Source organism: Leptodactylus fuscus, chromosome 11 (genome assembly GCF_031893055.1).
Source record: "Leptodactylus fuscus isolate aLepFus1 chromosome 11, aLepFus1.hap2, whole genome shotgun sequence".
In the NCBI taxonomy this organism is placed as follows: Eukaryota; Metazoa; Chordata; class Amphibia; order Anura; family Leptodactylidae; genus Leptodactylus; species Leptodactylus fuscus.
In genome coordinates this window covers 23,657,778-23,666,556 of record NC_134275.1, presented here as the reverse complement: position 1 = coordinate 23,666,556, position 8,779 = coordinate 23,657,778, and the positions used below count along the sequence as shown (strand labels likewise).

Below are 8,779 nucleotides of genomic sequence, written 5' to 3'. Positions count from 1 at the left end.
AGTAATACTTTGTACTTGTGGTGCCTGATGAAGCCCACCACTACTTTCTTTCTGTCTGATATAGAACACAATTTCTATACGAAATTGGACATAGGGTAAATTTACCATAAGAAGTTTAGGTAACCATTTCTGTCTGCATAAATATATGATGAATCTGATCTACCTGATACTGAATACAAAATTGGCGAGGAAAACAAAGGGAAATGAAGAGTGAAATATCTGGCCATGACGAAACGTAGAAACGTATGTTCTCCCTTTGTACTCCAAAGACATATTCACAAGGAATTTCGCTTGTAAGCCCTACTTGGGATAGTGTTGACTATTTAATTGCATTAATTGCATTTAATTGCATGACTAATCTAACAGCATGTTTATTGGGAAATTGCCCAAAAACAAAACCATAATGCAGGTAAACAGGGGAGAATCATACATAGAAACATAGAAACTAGCACTGTCCTTGAAAATCTGGTGGTAGAGACTCAAAGTGGACAGATCAATGAAGGGCAATGAAAATATATAAAACCAAATTTATAAAAACAGTCAATGAATAATTAAAACAACACACGAGGGGAAGCAGAGACCGCAGTTCAGGGGGGGGGGGGGGGGGGCGCAGTAGATAGTGTGAAATGATGGTCCACGACCACACTTGGTCAGGAGCTCTCAGGAGAACCTAGATTGCCAACAAATATCTCAAATCAGATAGAACTTCTCCAAAGAGTTACTGAGTGAGGCAGTAAGATATGGAGCATCTTGCACATCTCTCAATCTTAAAAGATCATCAAAAGCAGTGGGGAGATGATTCTTTACACTGGTTAGTGATCAAGGTCTGGGCCGAAGTAAGAATGTGCTGGAACAGCTTGGCTGCCTGCTTACCCATAGTTCTAGGAGGTACATGGGGGTTAAAGGGATCCCATCACACAAACCCTTATTTTTGTGAGTAACACGTCGGCTATTCTTCTCCTACCTTTCGTTGTCTTCTCCGTGCCGCCGTTCCATAGGAATCCTGGTTCTTGTCGGTATGCAAATGGCTGCTTGCACAGTATTGTAAGTAGCCATTTTCTCATGGCCTGTGGGCATGTGCAGTCTGCTCTGACCAAGGCCTGAGGCCTAGAAGTTACAAGCCACCGCCAGAAGAAGAGGATGAAGAGGACACTGCTGATGAAGATGGAGGCGACGCTGGAGAGAGTTCTCTCGCAGCATTGGGAACGCCCCCAGTGCTGTTTGAGTACTGGGGCCTGCCCCCAGTGATTCGAGAGAACTCATTTGCATACCGACAAGAACCGGGATTCCTATGGAATGGCGGCGCCAAGAAAACAACGAAAGGTAGAAGAAGAATAGCCTTTCTTAAGGCTATTCCGACGTGTTACTCACAAAAAAAGGGGTTGTATAATAGGATCCCTTTAAATGTGTGTAGGAGGGTGGAGGAAAATTAGGATTTTTTATTGGTTTTCCTTTTACGGGATACAAATGGATGGTTTGGCTGCTATCAATCAAATTACCTGCCACAATGGAAGGGGGAATAGGTCATCCCAAGATTATTTCCCATCTGGTCATAAACTTATGGGTGGGTAGAATAATGGGCACTAGGTTTTGGAGAATGCAATAAATAGTCAATATAAGGCCTTAGGTGGAGATGCCCACATGGCAAAGTATTTTAAAAGAGGTAGGAAGGGTAACCTGAGTGGAGTGAAAGATATGTGACATGTAGTGGTGAAAGTGGATGTAATGGCAAAAAGCTTGAGGTCACAAGACGTATTGCTGAGAGTTGGTTAAACGAATGAAAAGTTCAGTGAATGGGGTCAACAATGTCAGCTACTGAAAACTGGAAGACCTTAGTGTGCCATAGCCCTGTGTGTGTCTACACTTATATATTACCCAAGAGTGGGGAACAGTAAGTGGTTAGGCAGGCCTGATCTGAGGTCGATTAGTTTAGAGGTCATCGTATTGTGCATTTCTGGTCTGAAGTCTGAATGCATTTTGGTGTCTGGGGTCAGAATTAAATTTTGGATCTGTAGTTTGATGTCTTCCCTGCTCCCATTCTGCAGTTTTTATTTATATGGGAGAAGCGTTCATGTGTTTCCTTTACCCATATTTCAGTTCTCTATCGGGCCCAGAGAGTACACAGTAGAGAAAAGACACGTGAGTGTCTATTATGGCAACAAGAGAGAGTAAAAGTCTGACCACATCAGTAGGGCCAGCTTCAGCACTATACATCTGTATCTGAGAAGAGAACAGTGGTTTGTGCCTGGTGATACTGGCCATAGGGAAGGATCATATTAGTTACAAATAGTAACCTCACTCTGGCGTCTCTCCGATCTTAGTCAAATGCCACCTACATTGGCACCACTCTGAGAGGTAGCGACCTGGTAGTCACCCTGCAGTGGATAGATAACTCACTTGGACTTATGGACTGAAAACTGTAATTTCAGATTTTTTTCTTTTTAGAATGTTGTAGTGTTTCAGTGTGGCTAGAATAATGTGTTACTTTCATTCTGGAAGTCAGTATAGTTACAGCAATAGCACATTTAGATAGTTTTTAATGTTTTATTAACACTTGCATAATAAAAAATACTTTACCAACTTTTTTTATTTTCCCATCGACTGAGTAGTGAAGTTTACTGATTTTTTTTATTGGGCTATTACATGGCACATACATTTTTTTATTCCATTTTATTGCAGGGTGAGCTGATATAATATATTATTTATATACTAAAGCACAATGGAATTAATGGTGCTATATAAATAAATAATATTAATAATAATATACTTAAAAAAAACCCATTTTGCTCACAATAATTTTTTGTAACGCGGAGTTAAACAGGACCACCTCCACCAACTCCAGTTCTCTGCATTTAACAGGTGCTGCTCCACTGCTTCTGGCACAGTTGGAATTTTTTCTCTAGTCCTCACTGTTCCCAAGCAGTCAGCGTAGTTGGTGCCTGGTATAAAAAAATAGCCTCTCTACTGTGGAATGGGTGGTGTAAACAGAAGGATCTTCGGACCCTCTGACTATAGCTACGGCCCTGTTATCCCCATAAGGAATGCTGTCATCCTATCCAGGACACCGGGTAGACCGACCACTACAACAACAGTCACATTCGCAGCCCTACGGACCCCATTAACCATAATGGGATCCATCGAGTGTCTGTTCTGTTATACTGACCCTATCGGATGAGAAAGTTGGATTTGCAGGACTTGGTGATTTGGAACGCATACTACGCCGGAGACTCCAGTGCCAATATGTAGCCTTAGTGTCCCCTGTATGTAGTAGTGTCTGCAATCTACCCCCCCATACATGTCTGTGCCAGCAGAGGCCTCCATAAGGTGACAACTATAATAACATTAATGATGTCCTGCCATATGATCAGGTGACGCACGGTTCTTTGTATCCCTCTGTCGTGCTCCTCTCTTCAGGCACAGCGTTGCTGGAGTTCCCCTTTAATCAGATCACATTTCTGTCTTTGATTTTCTCTTGCTAAAATAAATGATTATTAGTAAAAGAAAATTTCACCCCCAAAACATTTCTATAAATCCTGAGGCTGAGGAAGCCCCAAAGGCCAACATAGTAAGACCCCAGTAATCTAGACAGCACATGGTAAGTAGGGGCCTCCATTACAGGCCTCCATTATCAAGGCCCAAAAGCTTCAAGTTATGCCTGTGAAGACAAGCCATTATCACCTCCATTATATCACATAGACAAAGTCCCTCCTCTACTTCCCACATACTGTAGGTGTGTATAGATTGATGGGGCTATCCTGTAACTCCTGGTGCATCAGGGGGTCATTTACATTCACTATCAGTGTGCTCAGCCCCTGTTGTGTCCACAATAACACTCTCCATGACCAGGGGCTAGGATTACTTATGTAAATGTAGGACATTGAGATCTGTTCTATCCACTAATAGTACACAAGTGATCCTCAAGGAAATCTTTATAGAGCAAATGGAGACACGTGAGGAACAGGAAGACTTAGATCTAGTGTGTATACTGGCCTATAGTCTAGCAGGCATGAGGATAGGAAGAGGGGCCTAACAATAGCACTCATTCCAAAAAGAAAGCTGTGTCTCTATGGCTGGTTACACATGACTATGTGCTTACTGTAGGCCGTGACTATAAGGCAGATGTCCCCCATGTCACGCCTAACGTGTCATCTAATAGATGGAAGGAAGCGTTCCTAAGGTGACATTGGTCATTGGTGCGCATTGGTTGCAGATATGGCATCCCCACTCCTGCGCTAAACTCTGCAGACCATCGGTATGACTACTATCACTAACCCCTAAGCCAACTAACTTAGAAATGTGTGATGTGGTCCATATGTAAAATTAGCACAGGGAGTAGAAGTCACCGCCCTGCCTTATACCGAGGCTCCCTTTTTCGGATTGTTATGCAACTGTCTGGGAACACACAGAAGGCGGCATAAAGGATCTCGGTGAAGGGGGCAGAAAAGCTATATAAATGTCTCATATGGTCACCCAGCTGGTAAAAGGATATGAGTCCAGATTGATAGTTCACATACACACCGAGCAGATGTGTAGGAGAGTTCGCAGCCACTTCTGCCCTCACTTTATTGTGAAGAGCAGAAAGACAATGGTGGTGCTGACGGTATTCCAGACCCCACGACTTGTCATTGAAACCTATGTAGGCCTCATCGGCCAGTGATTTCCTGTCCATGGTCTGGTAAACCACTCCGACAATCCATTCTTTGGCCTTACGCACATCCACCACCCAATAATGCTGTGCTGAGAACCTGACAGACATTGAAGCGCTGCGGGCCTTCCGGATACCCTTGATCCACATTAACGTAAGAGGCCGATCTGCAGTCGGGTGATACACGTATATAGTTACAGGCGGATTTTATATCCAGGAATACATCCGAAGGCTTTAGCCCAGGGCTCGAATGGATGAATTCAGACAGCATATGAATGAGACTGGACAAGCACCGCTTCAATGTCAAGCTGATGGGTGTCTGGTCCAAATAAACCGTAACGCTGTCACTTTGGTGATACCTGTCCTAGTTTCCAGGCCCCTGTTGTAAAACGGTTGTGGGATCGTCAACATGGAGCATCTCCTGGGTCTCCTGTATCTTCTTGGACAGCTCGTGCTTCCTCATCTCCAGCTCCTGGATGAATCTGGAGACCTGTCCCAGGGCATGTTCCTTATTTCTAGAGATCTCGCCCAGCACAGCGAATTTCTTGATATGGAATTTCTTGATATCTTCTTCTATCATAGTAAAGAATTGGTTTATTACCTTCTCCAGACTATCCGAGGTTTCTTGAATTTTACTTTTCTGTTCATTGAGATTGTCAATCCTCTGCTCGGTGGCTTCTCGCTCTCTGGTAAGGTCCGAAAGTGAATGTTGTAGTTTCTTCTGAGAATTCGCCTGCAGACCTTGTATTATGTTTCGCAGCTTTAGGTTTCTTAGTTTCACAGGCTATTGGTCATACTGTATCTTGCACTCGGGGCAGGTGTAATGTCCAGATCTATTGGTGGCGGCCAGAGCACGGTGAATGCACTGAAGACAGAAGTTATGGCCACAGGACAGCATCATGGGGTCATTGTAGATGTCCAGACAGATGCAGCAGATCAGCTCACCGCCCAGTGACTCCATAGTGCAAAGACACTATCGGGAACCTGAAAGCAGAAACCAAAAAAGACACGGTGAGAGTAATCCTGGCTTCCTGTACCTTGTTGTTTCTGTTTCTATGTGATGCACAAAGTCCTCAGAGAAGGAGAGGAGGAGAGGACTGCATTGTCTACTGAGGATACGACCTGGTGTTTCTTGGTTCATTCCTTGGATTCACACGGAGAGTGACAGTGGTAGATCAGAAGCTCTGCTGTATACAAGGAGCAGCTGGTTATATATGACCCAGCCCAGTACATGTCTCCTGTGTATCCGCTCCCTCTGGAAGTGTCAATAATACAAGTGCTGCAAATGGCGTCCGGCACTTTCGCTTACTTAAAGAGGACCAGGTCTGAAAAACCCAATAACATACGTAATATGATGTCAGCGGAATAGTTCTGGATTCCGGGTGCTGTCCTGGTTGGTGGGAGATATGGCCCAACTTAAACTCATCTGTGCTTGAATATAAAGGTGAAGCAGCGAGCCATCTCATTCCCTCCTTCACCATTTGGGCCCTGTCTCTGCTCCCGGTGTCTTGGGATAAGTCGGTGTAATATGAGGATGTCATTTATATTGTACCTGCTACTCCCTGAATCCTCTAGGAGCAGAGATGGGAGACACCAGCAGGGGAACAGGGCAAAGTGAAATTTGGGTATGGAATCCGTTCAGCCATTGTAAAGAAATAAGCCCTTATGGGCTAATGCCCGGCGCAGGTCGCAGCAAAAACGCGAAAAACCGTGGAGGCAACGAATGGCGGTTTTTCCCGCAGCGCTTTTCACAGAAAGTCTGCAGAGGTTTCCTCTGCAGACTTTCTGCTTCTATTATACCTATGGGGAAACTGCTGTCATTTCCATAAGTAGAATTCAGATGCTGTGATTTGCAAAACCGTGACGGGAGGTAAAACGCCACGTGGGGCCTTAGTGTTGATGCCACTTGACCACCAAGTGGTTGGTAAAATTGCATTATATATAGCAAGCAGAAATCCCTCTCCCAGAGAAAACACAATGTTACAAGCCACTTGGCCACTTACAAATGATACAGATCTTCATCACCAGTAACAGGGCTTATAGCTTTGGAATGGCTGATCAGATTTGGCTAAACAAAACCCAACTATTGGCAACAACTATTAGATGACACATGTTATGACATATTAAGAGGATGGTAAGGCATCATCCACAGGCATGAAGGACTCCGCAGTTTAGTGCTGAGACCAGAACTCAGCATGGCCAGGGATGAGACTTAAGGGTCCCAATTTTACCAACCTCAGGGATGGAAAAAATGCATCATGGCTGCTGCTTTGGACTTTACTTTACATGTTACAAAAAAACTGCCCCCCAAAATGGCCCGGTCTTTGGGTTGATTCCTTCTGAACCTCCCATTGAAGTCATATAAATATCACTTTGCACACAAGGACCCAACCATGCTGCACCTTCCCCAAACTGTTGGAAACTGTTCTTGTACATTGTAGCAATTAAAATTACTCAAAAAATGGATTCAATGACGGGATAGTAACACACCAGGTATTTCTGCAGAGCTGTTGCTACTTCGAGACACTTCCCCTTCTCTATAGTTACAGTAATTTACCTTTCAACTGTCTTGGATTTCGGGTTCTGCCCTTCACTGCAGGCAGTAGGTCCCGGCTACAACTCTATCTGCAGGGTAAAGGAGGAAACGGGGGCAGATATGTTTTTACTATGGAGTCTTCACAGATGGACGACTAATAAATATTGAAGTTTTAAACTTACAATTTGGACCTATTTGGATGTTCCTCTCTCTGGTTGGAGCCGAATTTTATTTCTGTTGTGTCTGGATATTCATCGGTGAAGTCCTTCCCGGTTCTGGTCTCCCAGAGGAGGTTTTTATATGGATATGGTGAGCTGAAAATTTGGATTGACTTGTATACAAAAAAATATATTTACTCTCACCTGTAAATATTCTTATAGTTTTCCCTATCAGGACATTTACGAGCCTCAATAAGCGGAACCACAAGGGGGACTTTCCTCCCGAAAGAAACAAAAGAAGGTTCCAGAGGGCTCCCCTATAATATGACAAGGCGCGCATATATTAGGTGCAATCTAGGACAGGGCAAGGATTAAGAAGACTGGTGAGCCTTGTCGCAATCTTCCACCCACAGGTAGAAGAAACTTCCTTTAGGCGACCTCCTTTTCCTGTCTGCATCCTCTAATTCTGCAGAACCTCTTGGTCGGTATCAGGGATTCCCTATAGATAGAATCTCCAGATTTTAGGAAGTTTTGTAAGAAGCCGCTATATGTAACATCTTATGTGTTTTCTTACCAGCTCTTGCATCTTGAAAGTTCTGCGACACCTGCACTCATATCTTATAAAAAAATTCTCTGGCTTCCAAAGTCCGATCCTCCACTTGGTTGACAATGGATCTCGCTGTATAGAGGAAATATGGAAGACAACTGCATAAGCCAAACAGATTCAGTGACATGAGGTAGCCCACCCACTAGCTAAGCAGATCATTGCACCCACATATGTCCTACAGGGCCGCCCCACACAATAGCACCATGATGTACGGTCATATACCTTCCAGGGAAGTCCTTTAATCTTACTTAAAGGGATTGTCCAGACTTAGGTGACAAAATAAACTACGTTTTCCAATCTACATATTGTGTGTAGAATTGTCATTGACACACGACCCCCCACCTATCATCTGTTCTCAGCAGCTGAAACACAGAAAATAGAGCAGGAAGCAGACAGCGCTGTTCTCTATGTATCGGCCTGACTAGGTACTGCAGCTCAACTCTTATTCACTGCTATTTGTGGGTTTTTATGGCCACTCTGAATATAATATATACCCATATAAGAGCTAGACATTTGGTAGCATGGAAAAGCTGAGTGACAATCTGTGGAAGCTGTAAAGACACAGGGATAGTGGTAATGATGTCTGTACAGATTATCAGGAAATAATGGGGTGTTTTGGACAAAAAAAATGATTAAGATGCCTTGGTTTGTAGTAATTTGTTGGGGTCAGACCCCCCACCCAGCGAGCGCTTCAGGCGGCGCTATGGCAGGGCCCCAGGGAGGGTGGCATTTTTTCTTACCTAAGCCAGTCCAGGACAAGCTGTCCTGGACTGGCTTAGCACGGAGCGGTGGATTGGGGAGGCCACTGGAGCAGCGCTGCTCCAGCAGCCTCC

The 8,779-nt window shown here is 44.2% G+C and overlaps 1 pseudogene; it reads right to left on the bottom strand.

Annotated features, from left to right (window-relative positions):
- Nucleotides 1–4,256: 4,256 nt before the first annotated feature.
- Nucleotides 4,257–5,606, bottom strand: LOC142184817 (nuclear factor 7, brain-like; annotated as a pseudogene).
- Between the last annotated feature and the right edge of the window lie 3,173 nt (nucleotides 5,607–8,779).